This window comes from Erpetoichthys calabaricus, chromosome 6 (genome assembly GCF_900747795.2).
Source record: "Erpetoichthys calabaricus chromosome 6, fErpCal1.3, whole genome shotgun sequence".
Classification (NCBI taxonomy): domain Eukaryota; kingdom Metazoa; phylum Chordata; class Cladistia; order Polypteriformes; family Polypteridae; genus Erpetoichthys; species Erpetoichthys calabaricus.
The window spans coordinates 206,862,560-206,881,850 of NC_041399.2; the positions used below are offsets into that span (position 1 = coordinate 206,862,560).

The 19,291-nt window shown below is 41.4% G+C and overlaps 2 protein-coding genes across 2 annotated transcripts in view; one reads left to right on the forward strand and one right to left on the reverse strand.

Moving 5' to 3' along the window:
• The window catches only part of LOC114653822 (aerolysin-like protein), a 989,661-nt gene that overhangs the window by 561,343 nt on the left and 409,027 nt on the right, over positions 1–19,291 (forward strand). The window lies entirely within an intron of this gene.
• Positions 1–19,291, reverse strand: part of gpr158a (G protein-coupled receptor 158a) — a 499,884-nt gene that overhangs the window by 79,675 nt on the left and 400,918 nt on the right. The gene's annotated exons all lie outside the window — the stretch shown is intronic.

A 19,291-nucleotide genomic window follows, 5' to 3' on the forward strand; every position in this document is an offset into this window, starting at 1 on the left:
GAAACTGATGAGAACTGAGGGAAGGATGAGTGCACAATCAAATACAGAGAGGAAACCTGTTCTAGAATGCATGCCACCTTAGACTGGTGTGATGGTTCACCTTTCAGCATGACAATGACCCAAAGCATACAGCCAAGACCAAGCTGGAGTGGCTTCGGGACAAGTCTCTGATTGGCCCAGCCAAAGCCCAGACCTGAATTCTGTGGAACATCTGTGGAGAGACCTGAAGATGGAAGTTTGCAGACATTTTCCATCCAATCTAACACAGCTTGAGAGGATCTGCCAGGAGGAATGGGATAAACTATCTAAATCGAGAAAATACCCAGGAGGACTTGAAGCTGGAATTGCTATCAGGGGGCTTCTACAGATTATGGTATGAAAACTGTCACACAAGTACACATGGGCAACGGTTATTTCTCTGTCAGACCAGGGGTTGGCGCTGTCATCTGATCTGTTCTCTTTTTGTCCCTCTGCAGACCAGACAAAGAACATGACTCCCAATGAGGTCACCACCAGCCCATCCACTAACAATGTCACTTCTGTCTCTTTCTGACGACACCATAGCCATTCCAGAAGCCACCTATGGAAGACATTTCCACTTCCGGACACCCTGATCCATCCTGTTCCCGTTTCATCCAAATATATAACCCCGTCTCACCCTGTTAGCACAGTTCTGTTTTGAACTCCGTTCTGTAATGATGTGTTTTCAGTATATGGGGTGACCATCCCCAAACCTTTTTACACCTTCTGCCTTTTTCTTTTCAGAATATTTAAAATAAACGAGAGTTAAATTTCAAAACACACTTAAAAACATGTTTTCACTTGTCATTATGGGTTATCGAGTGTTGAATGATGGGCAAAAATGGTAAATTTATCATTTTAAAATTAAATCTACAATACAATAAAGAGCGTCGAAATGTAGGGGTCGGAATTCTTTCTCAATCCACAGTATCCAGAAAACATGATGGTGAACAGAGAGCTCGGGAGGTCAAATCCATCATGTACTGATGCTTAATTTTATAAAATCATATAAAAATGATCACATAGTAGTTTAGGTACCCATATTAAACCAACTACAGTGGAACCTCGTTTTGCGAGCATATTTGTTCTGGAAACGTGCTCGCAGTCCACAGCACTCGTATATCAAAGTGAATTTCCCAGTAAGACATAATGGAAACTCAGAAGATTCGTTCCACAACCCAAAACTATTCATATAAAAATGATTAATACAAAATATAAAGTAAAAATACATAAAACAAGTTAACCTGCATTTTACCTTTGAAAAAGAATCATGGCTGGTGTGAGTGACTTTCTAAACTCTTGTGGGATTCCACCCAACGGGACAACACGTGGAAGAGCGTCCCAAAGCAATCGCAGTCTCCCAGCGCTGTAGCAGTTCGTCGTAAAAGCGAATCCGAAAAGATCGCGGACATGTTATAAGCGCCTGCCATCGATGGGTGATACAAGGAACAAGGAACATTATAAATGGACACGGCCCTGCCTGACTGTTGTGTCTGTGTATAGGAGAGCGGCAGATCCCGCTACAATAAATAACTGCGCTGTTGCTGTTTCATGCTGAATAAAGCTGGTGTTACTAAAGTACTGAGACTCAGCTTCGTGTTTTAGGGTGCAAGGCGGGGACTCGCACGTCACAGCACACACACGCACGCGAACGCACACCCACACACACACACAGTCACAATGGTGTAGTAAACAGTATACGCTCGTATGGATGTTGACTACCGGTATATGAGTGAGGCACGCCGACTAAGACGGAGAATAGGAGACGATTACCCACAACCACCAGCTCAGTTGTGATCACATGATGCTCAGCAGACAAAGCATATACTGTACATACTACTCGTATTGCAAGACCTCGCTCGTTTATCAAGTCAAAATTTATTAAAAATTTTAGCTCGTCTTGCAAAACACTCTTAAACCAAGTTACTCGCAAACCAAGGTTCCACTGTACTAGCACTGTAAGCATTTGATTTACTGTGCTATTAGCAATAATAAGTTATAATTAAAGATACAATTCTGGAGATATGTTTCATTCATTTTTCATTATTTTATAAAAAAAGGTGCATTACATTTAATAAAATTCAGACTGTTAATAACAACCTCTCATAATAGACACCAAAAGTGTTAGCAAAAAAAAAAAAAATCAAACAACAGATAGAGACGTTTGTCATATTTAGCCAATTTTTAATCTACGCTCTAATGTCAGGCTGGAAAAGAGCGCTGGAGATGAGTTAATCTCTAAAGTACAATGAGCCCATAAAGCCGGAGTTTTATTAGAGAAGATTCTTTGAAGCCTTTTTATTATTTCTGTCTACTTCATGGCCATTTTAGACAAACTGTGGAGTCTGCTGATAGATTTGACAGTGAAAAACAATTCAGAAAGCGTTATTTTGTGGGCTTGTCAGGCATTTGCCATAAAACTTAAAGCTCTTCTTAAGTGACAAGCACAAATCTCTTGGCAGCTTTTCTTCTTACTTGTGTGTGGCTGTTTCCAGCATTCTACTGCCAGCAAACTATTCTTCTTCATCTCATGTTTTTTCTCAAGTTGCTGTTATAATTTAAATCGGCTGTACTTCCACACGTGTCATGACCAAGAAAGGAAAAATCAAAAACCCATGAAATTACACTTCCTAGCTAAGAAAAATGTCCAAAATAAATAAATAAATACATGTGTAAATAGCTTAAGGGTGGCACAGTGGCGCAGCGGTAGTGGGTTCGCTTCCCGGATCCTCCCTGCATGGAGTTTGCATGTTCTCCCCGTGTCTGCGTGGCTTTCCTCCCACAGTCCAAAGACATGCAGGTTAGGTGCATTGGCAACCCCAAATTGTCCTTTGTATGTGCTTGGTGTGTGTGTGCCCTGTGGTGGGCTGGCGCCCTGCCCGGGGTTTGTTACCTGCCTTGCACCCTGTGTTGTCTGGGATTGGCTCCAGCAGACTCCTGTGACCCTGTAGATAGAATATAGCAGGTTGGATAATGGATGGATGGTAACTAGCTTACAAAAAAAATATAATTGGGGCATCATCAAATAAAATCAAAATTAATAATTAGATTTGATTTGCCTGAGTCACATTCTCCCGACATAACATAACAGCAAAAATATAGAAAAACAATCTGCCCCGAACAGGATATACAAAATGTACTTGAGGATAAAGAATATTTGGAGGAGTGAAGAAAAGGGTATGAAAAAACTCCCAAGGGTCAGAGCCAGGGTCGGCTCTACTGTTTCGGCAAACAAGACGATTGCCTAGGGTGGCACAAAATGGGGGGTATGGGGGTGTGCCATTTATTTAAACATTTCAGACTCGGACTTACGAACACTCAGACTCAATTCAACTGTCTTATTCCCATTAACTTAACTACATTATTTAATATTATGATGTTTGGTCTTAATGTCTGAAACGTATTACAGGAGATCTTCTAAATAGCCATCAACCATACCACCTGCACTTCAGAAGAGGTCATCCACCTGACGCTAAGCATTTGTGGGCTAAGCCAGTCCTTGGACGGGAGACCATCTAAGAAAACCTTGGGTTGCTGCTAGAAGAGGTGTTGGTGAGGCCAGCGTGGGGCGCTTAACACTGTGGATGGAACGTGGATCCCAATGCAACAGGGCAGTGGCAGGGACACTATATTGTAAAAATGGCACCGTCCTCTCGATGAAACATAAAACTGAGTCGCTGTGGTCATAAAAGATCCCTGGGCATCCTTCGTAAAGTACAGAGTATATCCGTAATGCCACTATGGCTCAGTCATTCTGCCCCCTAATCATCCTCCTGTTTCTATTTGGGAAACTGTCTCTCACACCTTCTCCACCCAACTGCTAAAGTGTGGTGAGCATACTTGCGCAACTGTACTGTAAAAATGGCGGCGTCCTTCTGATGATATGTAAAACTGAGGTCCTGAGTCGCTGTGGTCTTAAAAGATCTCTGGGCATTCATCACAAACAGCAGGGTATATCCTGATGTCCAGGCCTAGTCATTTTGGCCCACTTAATCATCCCCATGTCTCTAATTAGCCATCTCTCTCACTACTTCTCCACCTAACAGCTAATGTGTGGTGGGCACACTGTCACAAAATTCCTGCCGTCACATCATCCAGGTAGATGCTGCACATTGGTGGTGGATGAAATGGCTCCCCACTTTGAGTACTGAGAAAAATGCTATATAAATGTAAAGAATTATTATTCATCCATCCATTATCCAACCCATTATATCCTAACTACATGGTCATGGGGGTCTACTGGAGCCAATCCCAGCCAACACAGGGTGCAAGGCAGGAAACAAACCCCGGGCAGGGTGCCAGCCCACCGCAAGAATTATTATTATTATTATTATAAATTCCAGGATGCACCATATTCAACTTCTTAGATGTTCTTTTTAAATGGAACATTCTCGTTTTTTTATTTTGCTGAGGAGCAGAATCGCAGTTTTTGTTTTTGTTTTCACAGGCACCAACTTATCATACACATGGAGCTGGAGGCTTGATTGCCAAATTCGTAGGCTACAACATCCATCCATCCATCCATTATCCAACCCGCTGAATCCGAACACAGGGTCATGGGGGTCTGCTGGTGCCAATTCCAGCCAACACAGGGCACAAGGCAAGGAACCAATCCTGGGCAGGGTGCCAACCCACCGCAGGACACACACAAACACACCCACACACACACCAAGCACACACTAGGGCCAATTTAGAATCGCCAATCCACCTTACCTGCATGTCTTTGGACTGTGGGAGGAAACCGGAGCGCCCGGAGGAAACCCACGCAGACACGGGGAGAACATGCAAACTCCATGCAGGGAGGACTCGGGAAGCGAACCCAGGTCCCCAGATCACCCAACTGCGAGGCAGCAGTGCTACCCACTGCGCCACCGTGCCGCCCAGGCTACAACATAAATAATAATAATAATCCTTAAACAGGCATAGCATGGGAAAAATAAAATTAAACAAACAAGAAACAGGTTTGCAGCTCTTGAATGCATCGCTAGCGGCAATCTTAATTCAAATTATAATCATCTCTGAAATGGGCTTACGTTAAAAGTTGTGTTAAAACTTGGCAGATATTGTTTTCGATTGTTCATTATCATCTACAACAGTCTCTTATGGCAGGGGTGTCGAACTCCAGGCCTAGAGGGCCGCAGTGGCAGCAGGTTTTCATTCTAACCATCTTCTTCATTAGTTTTTGCTGCTAATTAACTTCTTTTGCTTTAGTTTTAATTACCTTGACTCTTTTAATTATCAGCCAAACAAGACACATAACAAGCCGCCACATGACCAGCTCACCTGTGCCCATCACACAATATCTGAAAATAAAGAAAAGTGAAGGTCTCAGTAAGGTTGATCTCTCAGGTCACCAAAACATTTTGACGAACAGAAAATCAAAAGTTTTGGAAATGTCTGCTGTGGCAGAATGAGAGCAGCAACAGGCCACGGAATTAAATAACGGGCTTAATTAACAGCAAGAATCAGCTTCTCATTAATAGATTGGTTGGAGTGAAATTGGTTGGAGTTTGAAATCCCAGTTTAGCTGCTCATCTGTTGGCTCATTTCACATCTCATTTCTGTTTGACTGCCATTTCATGAAGAAACGAATCAATTCAGAGGACTGAATCCTTAAAAACAGGGCTATTAAAATGAAGGGAAAAGGAGTTAATTAGCAGTGAAAACTGCTTACTGATTAGGAAAAGGGTCAGAATGGAAACATGACACCACTGTGGCCCTCCAGGCCTGGAGTTTGACACCCCTGTCTTATGGCATGCTAAAAAAGTTCTCCATAGTCTGTCTCTCACTGAAAAAACTGAGGTTGTGCATTGATTGGTTTGTTATATTGCACCATTTGCATAATTTAGTGAGGATGCGATAGATAAGAATGGTGGGTAAATGTTTAGAGATAATCATTATACTTCAATTGCATTTAATTTTGTGATTATATTAAGCTTGTCAATTTATTTCAGTATCATAAATGAAAAGTATATGTTTATGGAGGTTCCTAGATGATAAGATGATACTAGAATGTCACCATCATCGTAAGCTACCTTTTAGCCTGGCGGTTTAAATAGAGATCTCCAGAGAGTTATTGCAGTCCATGTCATAATTTGATTAGGTTATTCAAACTTGCTTTTCCCTTAAAGAAACATTAAATGCAAAAAATATATAAACAAACAAACACCTAAATATATAAATAAAAAGCCTGAATTAGTGTAAGTCACCTTAATTTAGGTCGTTCATAAAAAATTTAATGATTGATTTCATGAAGCAGAGGTACATAATAAATAAAAAACATTATGTCAAATATTTGAAATATTAAAATGTGTTCGGCAGACGTTGACTTTTGTCAAAAGGAGGGGTTGGTGGTGGTAATCAACTATAAATGGTGCAAAGTCCACCGTTATATATTTTAATTGGAATCACTTTCTTAGAAGGAACACTAGCTTCATTGGTTTGACCGAGATTCCCTGCACTCGCGTGAGTAGCAAGGAGCAAACAACGGCAAAAATGGCATTGACTTCTAGTGAGAGGTCGAAGCGAATGCACAAAGCAAAATACTCTGTGGACGACGTTTTGCATATTATCGCTGAATTGGGCTCTGACTTGTTGGACTCTGATTTTGATACAAGTGATCAAAAATGAATGTGAGGTACCAGCATCAGCTGATCGGACCCCATGCTGATTGCAGTGTTGAACAGGTTGGTGTAGCTGACATGTCTACGGCAACATTCACCTGGGAGGGCCGCCACTTACAACGTTGAGAGGTACAAACCAGATTGCAATGCACTGCGACCATGACCACCGCTGCCACCTCTGCTGTGTGAAGACAGCCTGGCATCCAGCATAATGCACATTCCTGGCGGCCACAACATGCAGCAACAGATGTTTCGTGTTGATTTGTGTGTGAAACCATTGCTTTGTGTGCTTTTCAGAAAACTCTGTTATTCAGCCCTCAGAGAGTTAAAATCTAAATATTATCGATTGTAATAGAAATCTGTCGTTTTCCACCCTCTGACAGAGGACTAGACCCCTAGTAAAGGATCAAAAGTCAAAAATAACACCATATTTGTTATAACTGACCTTGAAATAGTCTAAATTGATACCATACATGCTTATGCTTGAAATTTGTCATTTTTAATCTTCTGGGAGTGGCTTCTTAGAGATCCAGGACCACCGGTAAAGAATGAAACATCAAATATCAAGAAATTTCTATTTGTGATCAGTCACTTTGAAAAAGCATACAATGACACTCCACATGCCTATACTACCAATCCCAGTTTTTTTGAAAGTTTTGTGAAAAAGAAACTTTGACCCATCATACCCCATTAGGAGATGAAGCCTTGGGGTCAATTGATGTGGAATGAACAATTTCTAGTCTTTTGGATCATTTTGGTGAAGACATACAGTATATCAGTTTATCATAAGGGTGTAATTTCCTGCATATAATAGGCTCTAAAAATGGTCAAAAAATGAGGGTTTTTTTAGGGTCTAGGGGGCCAAAAGTCGGGTTACTTTTGAATATGACTCATTTTTACAGATATGTTTAATAAACAAAAAATGCGCTGGAGAGAAGAGGAATGAGAGTCAGTAGGAGTGAGACGGAGTACATGTACGTGAATGAGAGGGAAGGTGGTGGAAGGGTGTGACTGTAAGGAGAAGAGATGGAGAAGGTAGATGAATTTAAATACTTGGGTTCAACCGTCAAAGCAGAGAGGTGAAGAAGAGCGTATAGACAGGGTGGACGGGGTGGAGAAGAGTGGCAGGAGTGATTTGTGATAGTAGAGCACTGTTGCATACAATATGAGAGCGTACAGGTATGGTTTGTCTCAGAAAGGCGTTTATTTCGGACAACCCCAATCCCACCAAAACTAACCCTCTAACCCCAAAACACATTTTACGGCAAACAAGAACTCACTGTCATAAAATGTACATATTGCAAACATAACATTTCCCCCCCTTCCCCTTCCAAATACAGTGACTCCCAGAAAAACATAACATGAGGCTTCAACTTTTATGGACGTAACTGAAATTGTACAGAACAGTCCTTTTTTTTTTCCTTTGTGTGTTTCTTCCAAAACCCAAATGTCATTCTAAAGCCTCCTTAACTGTGAAAAGTAAGAAAATCTTTTGAGTTTGAGTTCTGACACGTTCAGGTCTGGAGATGGTTTCAGTTGGAGGTTGCAACACCTCAGTGTCCTCAGTCTGCATAGATTGGAATGTCATTGTGCTCAGCCAGTTGATCTCTGATAAATTAATCTTGCATATCTCCCAACTTGCATAAACTGGCTAAGCCCCTTAAGTTGGCCACGTATTGGTGAACCGATTCGCCTGCCTGCTGTCGTCGTTTATGAAACAGGATTTGGCGGAGGATAACATTTTGTGAGCAGGAGAAGTGCGTCTCCAAGAGTATGTGGCTGTGTTCCCCAAAGTCTTAAACTTTGTGACTTTCCCCTTGGGATTAATAAAGTATCTATCTATCTATCTATCTATCTATCTATCTATCTATCTATCTATCTATCTATCTATCTATCTATCTATCTATCTATCTATCTATCTATCTATCTATCTATCATATAGTGCCTTTCATTATCTATCTATCTATCTATCTATCTATCTATCTATCTATCTATCTATCTATCTATCTATCTATCTATCTATCTATCTATCTATCTATCTATCTATCATATAGTCCTTTTCATTATCTATCTATCTATCTATCTATCTATCTATCTATCTATCTATCTATCTATCTATCTATCTATCTATCTATCATATAGTGCCTTTCATTATCTATCTATCTATCTATCTATCTATCTATCTATCTATCTATCTATCTATCTATCTATCTATCTATCTATCTATCTATCTATCTATCTATCGTGCCTTTCATTATCTATCTATCTATCATATAGTGCCTTTCATTATCTATCTATCTATCTATCTATCTATCTATCTATCTATCTATCTATCTATCTATCTATCTATCTATCTATCTATCTATCTATCTATCATATAGTGCCTTTCATTATCTATCTATCTATCTATCTATCTATCTATCTATCTATCTATCTATCTATCTATCTATCTATCTATCTATCTATCTATCTATCTATCATATAGTCCCTTTCATTATCTATCTATCTATCTATCTATCTATCTATCTATCTATCTATCTATCTATCTATCTATCTATCTATCTATCTATCTATCTATCTATCTATCATATAGTGCCTTTCATTATCTATCTATCTATCTATCTATCTATCTATCTATCTATCTATCTATCTATCTATCTATCTATCTATCTATCTATCTATCTATCTATCATATAGTGCCTTTCATTATCTATCTATCTATCTATCTATCTATCTATCTATCTATCTATCTATCTATCTATCTATCTATCTATCTATCTATCTATCTATCTATCATATAGTGCCCTTCATTATCTATCTATCTATCTATCTATCTATCTATCTATCTATCTATCTATCTATCTATCTATCTATCTATCTATCTATCTATCATATAGTGCCTTTCATTATCTATCTTTCTAGCTATCATATAGTGCCTTTCATTATCTATCTATCTATCTATCTATCTATCTATCTATCTATCTATCTATCTATCTATCTATCTATCTATCTATCTATCTATCTATCTATCATATAGTGCCTTTCATTATCTATCTTTCTAGCTATCATATAGTGCCTTTCATTATCTATCTATCTATCTATCTATCTATCTATCTATCTATCTATCTATCTATCTATCTATCTATCTATCTATCTATCTATCTATCTATCTATCTATCATATAGTGCCTTTCATTATCTATCTATCTATCTATCTATCTATCTATCTATCTATCTATCTATCTATCTATCTATCTATCTATCTATCTATCTATCTATCTATCTATCTATCTATCTAATCAGTTTTAACGTGAAAATTTTGCCGATGAAAGAAGAGAAGAAGCGGGCCGCTAGGGTGGAGAAAAGAAGAGCTGCCCAGGAAGCAGCAAGCGCATCAACCTCTGAGCAAACGAATACTAAACATACAGAGAAGGAAAGTCACGTGTATTCATTATCATTCAGTCCACCGTTCCTGGTCAGAGGAATAACACAGGTACAATGGTTTGGTGAGAGAGGCTACATCGAGATGGTTTGGACACAGGAGAGATGAGGGGTACATCAGGAAAAGAATGTGAGGATGGAACCGCCAGGCAAGAGGAAAAGAGGAAGGCCAAAGAGGAGGATTTTTATGATGTGGCGAGGGAGGACATGAAGGCAGCTGATGTGGCAGAATATGATGTAAAAGACGGGGATAGATGGAAACGGATGATCCGCTCTGGGAGCAGACCCCTAAATGGGAGCTGCTAGAAGAAGAAGAAGAGTATAATAAAGAAAAATAAATGGCATTTTTTAAGAGATAAAACATCATTTGTATTATATTCAGACTTGGAATTAAGAACCAAGTACAAAAAGAGAAACCAAAAAAGATTTCATTTTGTGTTATGTTTCTTGGCTCTCAGGCTCAATCTTAGTTGATTTCTGGCAGGGTGCAGTTTGCATTTCAATTCCACTGTTTTGGAATCAGCCTTAGTTATATCAGGATACAGTGTTTTTAATGTGCTTTTGTTTTTTTAAAACGTAGGGCCAGGATAACAATATTAGCTGGGCTTTATCCTCACAAGTATATCTAGTCAAACAAACTTGCAAAAAAAGGATATTGGCAGTTATAATGAAATCCCGACAAACATGATGCCAGCTCACAGGCATTTGCATTTCTTCCTTTCATCTTGGGTCATTACTGAGATAAATGTAGATTGTTTTTTAGCTCCATATTTCATTTCCCAGAAGAGCTAGCTGTGCAAATTAAAATCTGTTGGATGCATAAAAGGCAGTGGAAGCTCTGATAGCTTCTGCAGATAGATTTAGTAGATGACTGGCATAAGTGGAATTTCTTTTTCTTTCCAAAGTTAGCACTTAGAAAGTATCATGTAAACAACTGCAAAGGAAAATCAAATTTAGACCATTCTGTAGAGGAGATAAAAGAAAAAAATGTGTTTTTTTTTTTTTTTTAGAAATCATAACTTACTGTTTCATCTTCCTCTGTCATAATGAGATCAGTTTTGCAGAAATAGGGGCACAGTAAATAAGAAACAGAACTCTCAGTGACAATGCTGCTGGTTCAATACCAACGCCGTCTCACTATGCGAACAGGAGCAGGTCGATTAAATTTGCAAAAATTTCTAAAAACCTGATGATTCTTGGTATTGAGAGTGCTTGGTGTAAGGAAGATTTTAGCACAAGGCTGCAAGATAGCGAAATGACAAAGACAATGTGTGATGGTGCAGCTCTTGCTCCATGCTCCCATCTCCCTTTTGGGAGCCGACACCATCGGTAGTGGAACCGGATGAGCTGGGGAAAAGGTGCAAAGTGCAGAAGTTCATTTTATTTAAAAAGTGCAAAAAGTGTTCAAAACAAGTGCTTCTAAAAGTCAATAAATAAATAATCCATTAAAAACAGTGAAAATGTGGAGGTTAAAATCCAATAAATAAAAAATTAGGTTAAAACAATGGCTGGAAGCAGTCCTTTAAAAACAAAACCTGGTGCCTTCTTCAGCTGGCGGCTCCCTTGCTTTTCCCATTCTGGCCATGCACCAAGGGAGTCAACCTACTTGCAGCTGACCTTCTCCGTCTAGTCTGATCGCCTTTCAGTCCCTGGATCCGAGACTTGGGTTCCCCAGCGACCAGGGTGCTCACGCTGGGGTTTCCACCTCCCAAGCCTCCAACTCTCGCTGCCTTCCGAAGCCTTATGCGGCGAGCCAACCACCAACTGGTCACTCCTGCTCCTCTAAAGCAGGAGTGACACTTCTTGCTGCCCCCAAGTGTCGTCTAACTCTCCTGAGGGGCTCTCCTCACAGCTGCCTGCCGTCACTCGCTCACTCACGCACCATCCATCCATTATCCAACCCGCTATATCCTAACTACAGGGTCATGGGGGTCTGCTGGAGCCAACACAGGGCGCAAACCCCGGGCAGGGTCGCCAGCCCACCACAGGGCATACACACACACACATCAGGCACACACAAGGAACAATTTAGAATCGCCAATGCACCTAACCTGCATGTCTTTGGACTGTGGGAGGAAACCAGAGCACCAGGAGGAAACCCACGCAGACACGGGGAGAACATGTAAACTCCACGCAGGGAGGACCCGGGAAGCGAACCCGGGTCTCCTAACTGCGAGGCAGCAGCACTACCCACTGCGCCACTGTGCCGCCCCACTCATGCACCATCTTCCAGCTTTCTCTTCTTCCTCCTCTAACCTCCGTTCACTTCTCCGATCTTTCTTCTCCCCCTCCGCACTTGTGCTTCTCCTATTTATAATGGGAACGTGCCACAGGTGCAGCGATTAGCGGCATCGATTACGGATACGGACGATTCCTCACCTGTCAACTTCAGTAAGGAAACGCCTGCAACACATCACATCTGAGAATCGCTCCGGCCACACTACCCCGCCCCCTCTAAGCCTCAAGTGCGGTGATTATATATTTTAAAAGTTGGCCTTTTCTCCTAATCAGCGGACCAGTTATACCACACAGTGACGGAGTCCGATTACCTTCTGATTGCATTGTTAATAGCTATACTGTGTATCTGTACAAATAAAGCCCCTTCACTGAGTCAGCACCTTAACATGGTGGAGTTATTTGTGTTATCCCCTGAGAGTCGTGAAGTCCAGGTAGGGCCACTCATGATGGCAAGGTCAGAGGTGGTGGTCCTGATTAAGATGGACCAGTCTTCTGTCTGGGCTCTCTGTCATAAATACCCAATTAGTGGAATGCTGCAGAGATGGATTTCCTTCTCCCATCTCCATACAGATTCCCTGAAGCTCAGCCAGAGTGACCATTGGGTTCTCTCTTACCACAACCATGACTGCTTACTTTGGCAGGGTGGTCAGCTCTAGGAAGTATCTTGGCTGTACCACATTTCTTTCATATAAGAATTACGGTGGTCACTGCACTCTTGGGAGCTGTTAATACTGCAGAATTTGCTTTGGAACCTCTACACCAGGGGTCTCCAACACGTCACTCGTGAGCTACCTGTAGTAGGTGCTCCATAGTAGCACCTATGGAGCCCAAAACACAGAACTTGGGAAATAACAGTTCACTTAATTACCCCAGGAGTCCAATCAAAAACAGAAGTTGGTTGGAACAAAAACTTGCAGCCACAGGAGGTCCCCAGGACCGAGTTTGGGAAACACTGCCATGGAGGATACACCCTGACATTGGGATACACCCTACTCTTTAACAAGAATACCCAGGAATCTTTTATGACCACAGACAGTCAAGACCTTGGTTTTACGTCTCATTTGAAGAACGGCACCATTTTTACAGCACAGTGTTCCCGTCGCTGCATTGGGATCCACGTTCAGACCAGAGGGTAAGCGCCCCCCTGCTGGCCTCACCCACACCTCTTCCAACAGCAACCTCAGTTTTTCCTAGATGTTCTCCCATCCAAGTACTGGTTGAGCCCTAACATGCTTAGCTTCAGGAGGGTGACCTCTTGTGCAGTGCATGTGGTATGTCTGCCATCTCCACAAAGAGCAGTGCTGGACTCTGGACTTGTGAAGCATCGGTGGTAACCACTGTGCCACCATGACTCTCACAAGTCTAATTATGAAACTCAAAAATCATAAGCTACTGGGCCTGTGCCGTACTGCATATCGTGAGGCTTGATTAGTATTTATTTATTTTCTCCTGGCCGTGCCATCAGTCTCATGCCAGGCGCGGGCAGCGTTATCACACTGAAACAGTAGCACCTATGGAGCCACAGAATCAGCCCTTCCAGCCTGAGAGGATTGCAAGTTTATGAAGTAAGCGGCAGATACCCCTCTGTGACTTGAATAGATGGCGGGCTATAAATAACTCCTGCATTTATTAATGAAACAGCTGGTGCCCCGGGTCTTACGAAAATGACATACAGCAGACATTTTGTTTTATTTTATTTTTGTTTTCTTTTAGAATGAAGGTGCAGGATATTTAAAGCAGTCTTTCAAAGTATCAGTATGAAAATTCAAGCCATGTTACATAAAAGGCAACCTACTGAGATGAACACTCCAGTAGCCAGCAAGTAACAAAATAAGTAAGTAACAAAATGTCCGCCTGACATAGCACCTTGAGAACTGGAAAGGTGCCACAGAAATAAAATGTATTATTATTATTATTATTATTACCTGTATTGTGATTAGCATTCAGGTGCATTTGGAGACTGGGTTTCCCAATGTAGTTATTTGTCCTGGTGAATATATTAAAACACAGGGAACTCCAGTTTCTGTATTACAGTGCACATTTTGTTATGTTATAGCCTTATTCCAAAATGGATTAAATTCATTTTTTTTCCTCAGAATTCTACACACAACACCCCATAATGACAACGTGAAAAAAGTTTTCGCAAATTTATTAAAAATAAAAAAACCTGAGAAATCCCATGTCCATAAGTATTCACAGCCTTTGCTCAATACTTTGTCGATGCACCTTTGGCAGCAATTACAGCCTCAAGTCTTTTTGAATATGATGCCACAAGCTTGGCACACCTATCCTTGGCCAGTTTCGCCCATTCCTCTTTGCAGCACCTCTCAAGCTCCATCAGGTTGGATGGGAAGCGTCGGTGCACAGCCATTTTAAGATCTCTCCAGAGATGTTCAATCGGATTCAAGTCTGGGCTCTGGCTGGGCCACTCAAGGACATTCACATAGTTGTCCTGAAGTCACTCCTTTGATATCTTGGCTGTGTGCTTAGGGTCGTTGTCCTGCTGAAAGATGAACCGTCGCCCCAGTCTGAGGTCAAGAGCGCTCTGGAGCAGGTTTTCATCCAGGATGTCTCTGTACATTGCTGTAGTCATCTTTCCCTTTATCCTGACTAGTCTCCCAGTCCCTGCCGTTGAAAAACATCCCCACAGCATGATGCTACCACCACCATGCTTCACTGTAGGGATGGTATTGGCCTGGTGATGAGCGGTGCCTGGTTTCCTCCAAACGTTCACACCAAAGAGTTCAATCTTTGTCTCATCAGACCAGAGAAATTTCTTTCTCGTGGTCTGAGAGTCCTTCAGGTGCCTTGTGGCAAACTCCAGGCAGGCTGCCATGTGCCTTTTACTAAGGAGTGGCTTCCGTCTGGCCACTCTACCATACAGGCCTGATTGGTGGATTGCTGCAGAGATGGTTGTCCTTCTGGAAGGTTCTCCTCTCTCCACAGAGGACCTCTGGAGCTCTGACAGAGTGATCATCGGGTTCTTGGTCACCACCCTGACTAAGGCCCTTCTCCCCCGATCGCTCAGTTTAGATGGCTGGCCAGCTCTAGGAAGAGTCTGATGGTTTTGAACTTCTTCCACTTATGGATGATGGAGGCCACTGTGCTCATTGGGACCTTCAAAGCAGCAGAAATTTTTCTGTAACCTTCCCCAGATATGTGCCTCGAGACAATCCTGTCTCGGAGGTCTACAGACAATTCCTTTGACTTCATGCTTGGTTTGTGCTCTGACATGAACTGTCAACTGTGGGACCTTATATAGACAGGTGTGTGCCTTTCCAAATCATGTCCAGTCAACTGAATTTACCACAGATGGACTCCAATTAAGCTGCAGAAACATCTCAAGGATGATCAGGGGAAACGGGATGCACCTGAGCTCAATTTTGAGCTTCATGGCAAAGGCTGTGAATACTTATGTACATGTGCTTTCTCAATTTTTTTATTTTTAATAAATTTGCAAAAAGCTCAAGTAAACTTTTTTCACGTTGTCATTATGGGGTGTTGTGTGTAGAAGTCTGAGGAAAAAAATTAATTGAATCCATTTTGGAATAAGGCTGTAACATAACAAAATGTGGAAAAAGTGATGCGCTGTGAATACTTTCCAGATGCACTGTACATCTTGCCTGAAGAAGGGGCCTGAGTTGCCTCGAAAGCTTGCATATTGTAATCTTTTTTTAGTTAGCCAATAAAAGGGGCCATTTTACTTGACTTCTCACTACATTCATAATGGCTAACATGGTACAACACCCTAGTACTATAAATTGCTTCTGAATGATTTAACATGACTTTGTTTTTTTTTTTTTTGTCCAGTGCTAAATACACACGTATGATATACCTTTCGACTCACCTTGATGTCTAGTTATGTAAGAATTTATGTTTCTTGGGGAACTCCACCTATTTTGGGCCCTATAGACCCTAATTTATAGGCCATTTTTGGACCATAATTTATGCAGGAAATAATACCCTAACGATACAGGGTGTGACAGTTTTAGGGTCCCCGTGACCCCGTGAACCATCAGACCACATATTAGACACCAGGTAAAACTCCAAATATTATATTTATTAGGACAAAACGTGCACAAAGCACCCTCTTCTCCACAATCTTCAAATAAACACAATAAACAATAAATCAATAAATCAATAATCCTCCTCACTCCCAGACGTGTTGCCACCCTTCCACCCAGCTCAGCTCAGCGTCTGGGATTTCCCATCGTCCTTTTATATTCCCTGACCCGGAAGTGATTCCAACCCTACAGTCCATGTGATTCCTTATCACTTCCGGGTCAGATAAAAAGTCCTTTTCTTCATCCCGGAAGCACGTCATTTCCTTTGTCGCCTTGCCTACGACGTACTTCCGGGTTATAGGGCACAAACAACTCTCTGGGCCTCCCTGCAGCGTCATCTGTTGGCTCCTGTGGTATCCAGCAGGGCTGTAAAGGAAAACTCCATTGTCCATGATTCCCTGCTGGTATTCGGGGCACTTCCATGCCGCAGGGACAGCTCCATCTGGCGGCTTGGGGGTGTTGGCCGGGGTGACAGGCCGGCCATATCCCACAATGGTAAACCAATAGGTACCTTCAGCCAATATGATCAGAAGGACTTAACATTGTGCAAGCCACATAAACTGACCCCCGAGGGGTCAAAATTACTCCTTTTTACAAAACTTTGAAAAAATGGGAATCTGTAATATAAGCCCATGGAGTGTCGTTTTATGCTATTTTGAGGTTGCTGATGACGAATATGATCATATTTTTAATGTCTGATTCGTTACCGGTGGTCCTAGTCCTCTCAAAATCCACTCCCAGAAAATTTAAAAATGACAAGGTTCAAACATAAGGCTGTGGGGTATTGTTTTCGGCCAGGGGTCTGCAACACGTCACTCGCAAGCTACCAGTAGCTCGCAACTCCTTTCCAAGTAGCTCGTGAGAAAGAAAAAACATTATTAACTGTAATGATTATAAGTAGTTACCTCATACATACTAAGGACTGTATTTGTATTAATCATGCTGCAGAGAGTTATATGATTTTTACTTCTATATGATTTGTTCTTCATTTAGGTAGAAAAAGAATTAAGCTTGTGCACAGTTTAAGGGACTAATTTGCATTCTTTATGAGAAAATGCTGATCTCTTGATACTAACAGAGCACTCTGTGATATTATAAATCAATGTGATAGTTTCTGAATTCCTGATTAACTCTTTGAGGGCTGAATATTTTTTCCAAAAAATAGTTTCTGAAAAGCAATGGTTTCACACAGAAATCAACATAAAATGTCTGTTGCTGAATGCTGTGGCAGCCAGTTTGACAAGAATGTGTGGCAAGGCTTGCTGCCAAGCTGTGTTCACGTGGCTGAGGCAGCAGTGATCACAGTTTCTACCACTTATCATTGTTAAGTGGCACTCCTCCCTGGTGAACATTGCCATAGGCATATTAGCTACATGAACCCATTCAGCACCATGATTAGCTGGGAACCAGTCAACTGAAGCTGGAACCTCACATTCGTTTTCGATCACTTGCATCAAAATCAGAGTCTGACAAGTCATAGTCCAGTTCAGAGATAATAGGCCAAACGTTGTCCATGCAGTAGTTTGCTTTATGCATTCACTTTGATCAATGCCATTTTTGCTGTTGTTTGCACCTTGCTACTTACACAAGAGCAGGAAATCTCGGTCAAATCAATGAAGCTAACCTTCCTTCTAGCAACGAGAGTCCAGCTAAAACATAACAGTTGGTTTTGTCACAGTTTACAGTCGATCACTCCTCCTTTTGACAAAAGTCGACATCAGCCCTGAAAGAGTTAAAATTATTTGTGCCTATTTCTTAAAACTGTGAGTGCTCTGATAACCTCTTAATCTGAAAGAAGCAATGTACACATTCCAATTCAGGGAGTAGTAAGCTATTATAATTTATGTATAACCTCAAAATGAGCTGCCATATATATTTTTTTTGTTTAATACACGAAGAAGGTATATAGAGGGAGGCCCCACGTTAGACTGCAGGCTGTCTGTTCTAACCAGTCAGTGGCACTGAGCTGGCTTGGGGGCTCCAGTCTCTTCGGAGGCGTGGGTGGGGGCTACAGTCTCTTAACTCACCAAGAAAAAGGAAATTGCTTTTTATTTTAAATTGGTGTTTTTGTCTCTCGTTGTTTTCGACTTCAGCGTCCACACTCGCCAAAGGGTTAATGAATCCTACATAAATTTGAAAACTTGATCAGTCAAATTAGGGCTGGGCGATCTTTCCAAAAAATCATATCACGATCCTTTTAACACAAAATCACGATCCACAATCCTGAATTGCAATCTATCTTTTCAAAGTGGGATACACTTAAGAGAATATCTGGACTCAAACTCATCAAGACCTAAGTAACACTTTATTTTAAATATCAAACAGAGTTGAATTCAATTGTTCTCTCGTTCGCTAGCTAAGCGGAGTTAAGGAACACGCCCCGAAGCTGGCGAGTGAGTGAGGAGAGCACCCCGCTTCCCTCGGCCCACTGCGTGTTACGCAAATAAATCGCTGCCGCAAGCGAACTACGATACATAGCAAAAGGAGAGAAGTCACAAAATCAACCAGAATGTTCAAGCAAATTATAGAAAAAAACCCGATCTGAATCCGTGAAGTAGTTCTCTTGTGAAAAGCAGCCAAACATACAGACATTGGATTTTATATGTTTTTATATAACACGCCACCGTGGCTGTTCGTTTGTCTGTCCAGGATTTTAAATCACCTGAGGCTCGCAAACAGTTTGACCTATTGACCTGAAATTTGGTACACATATACTACGTGACGTCTACTATCCGCTTTCAGGGTGATGGTTGACCTCCAAGGTTATTCCTCATTTTATGTTCATTTTATTTTATTGTAGAATCAGCTCTCAGCAGCAGCCAGCAGGCGTAAGTGCACCATTCTCATCCCTACCACCTTTGCCTTCACTTCCCTTACCACTTCATATCTTACATCATTCTTGAGG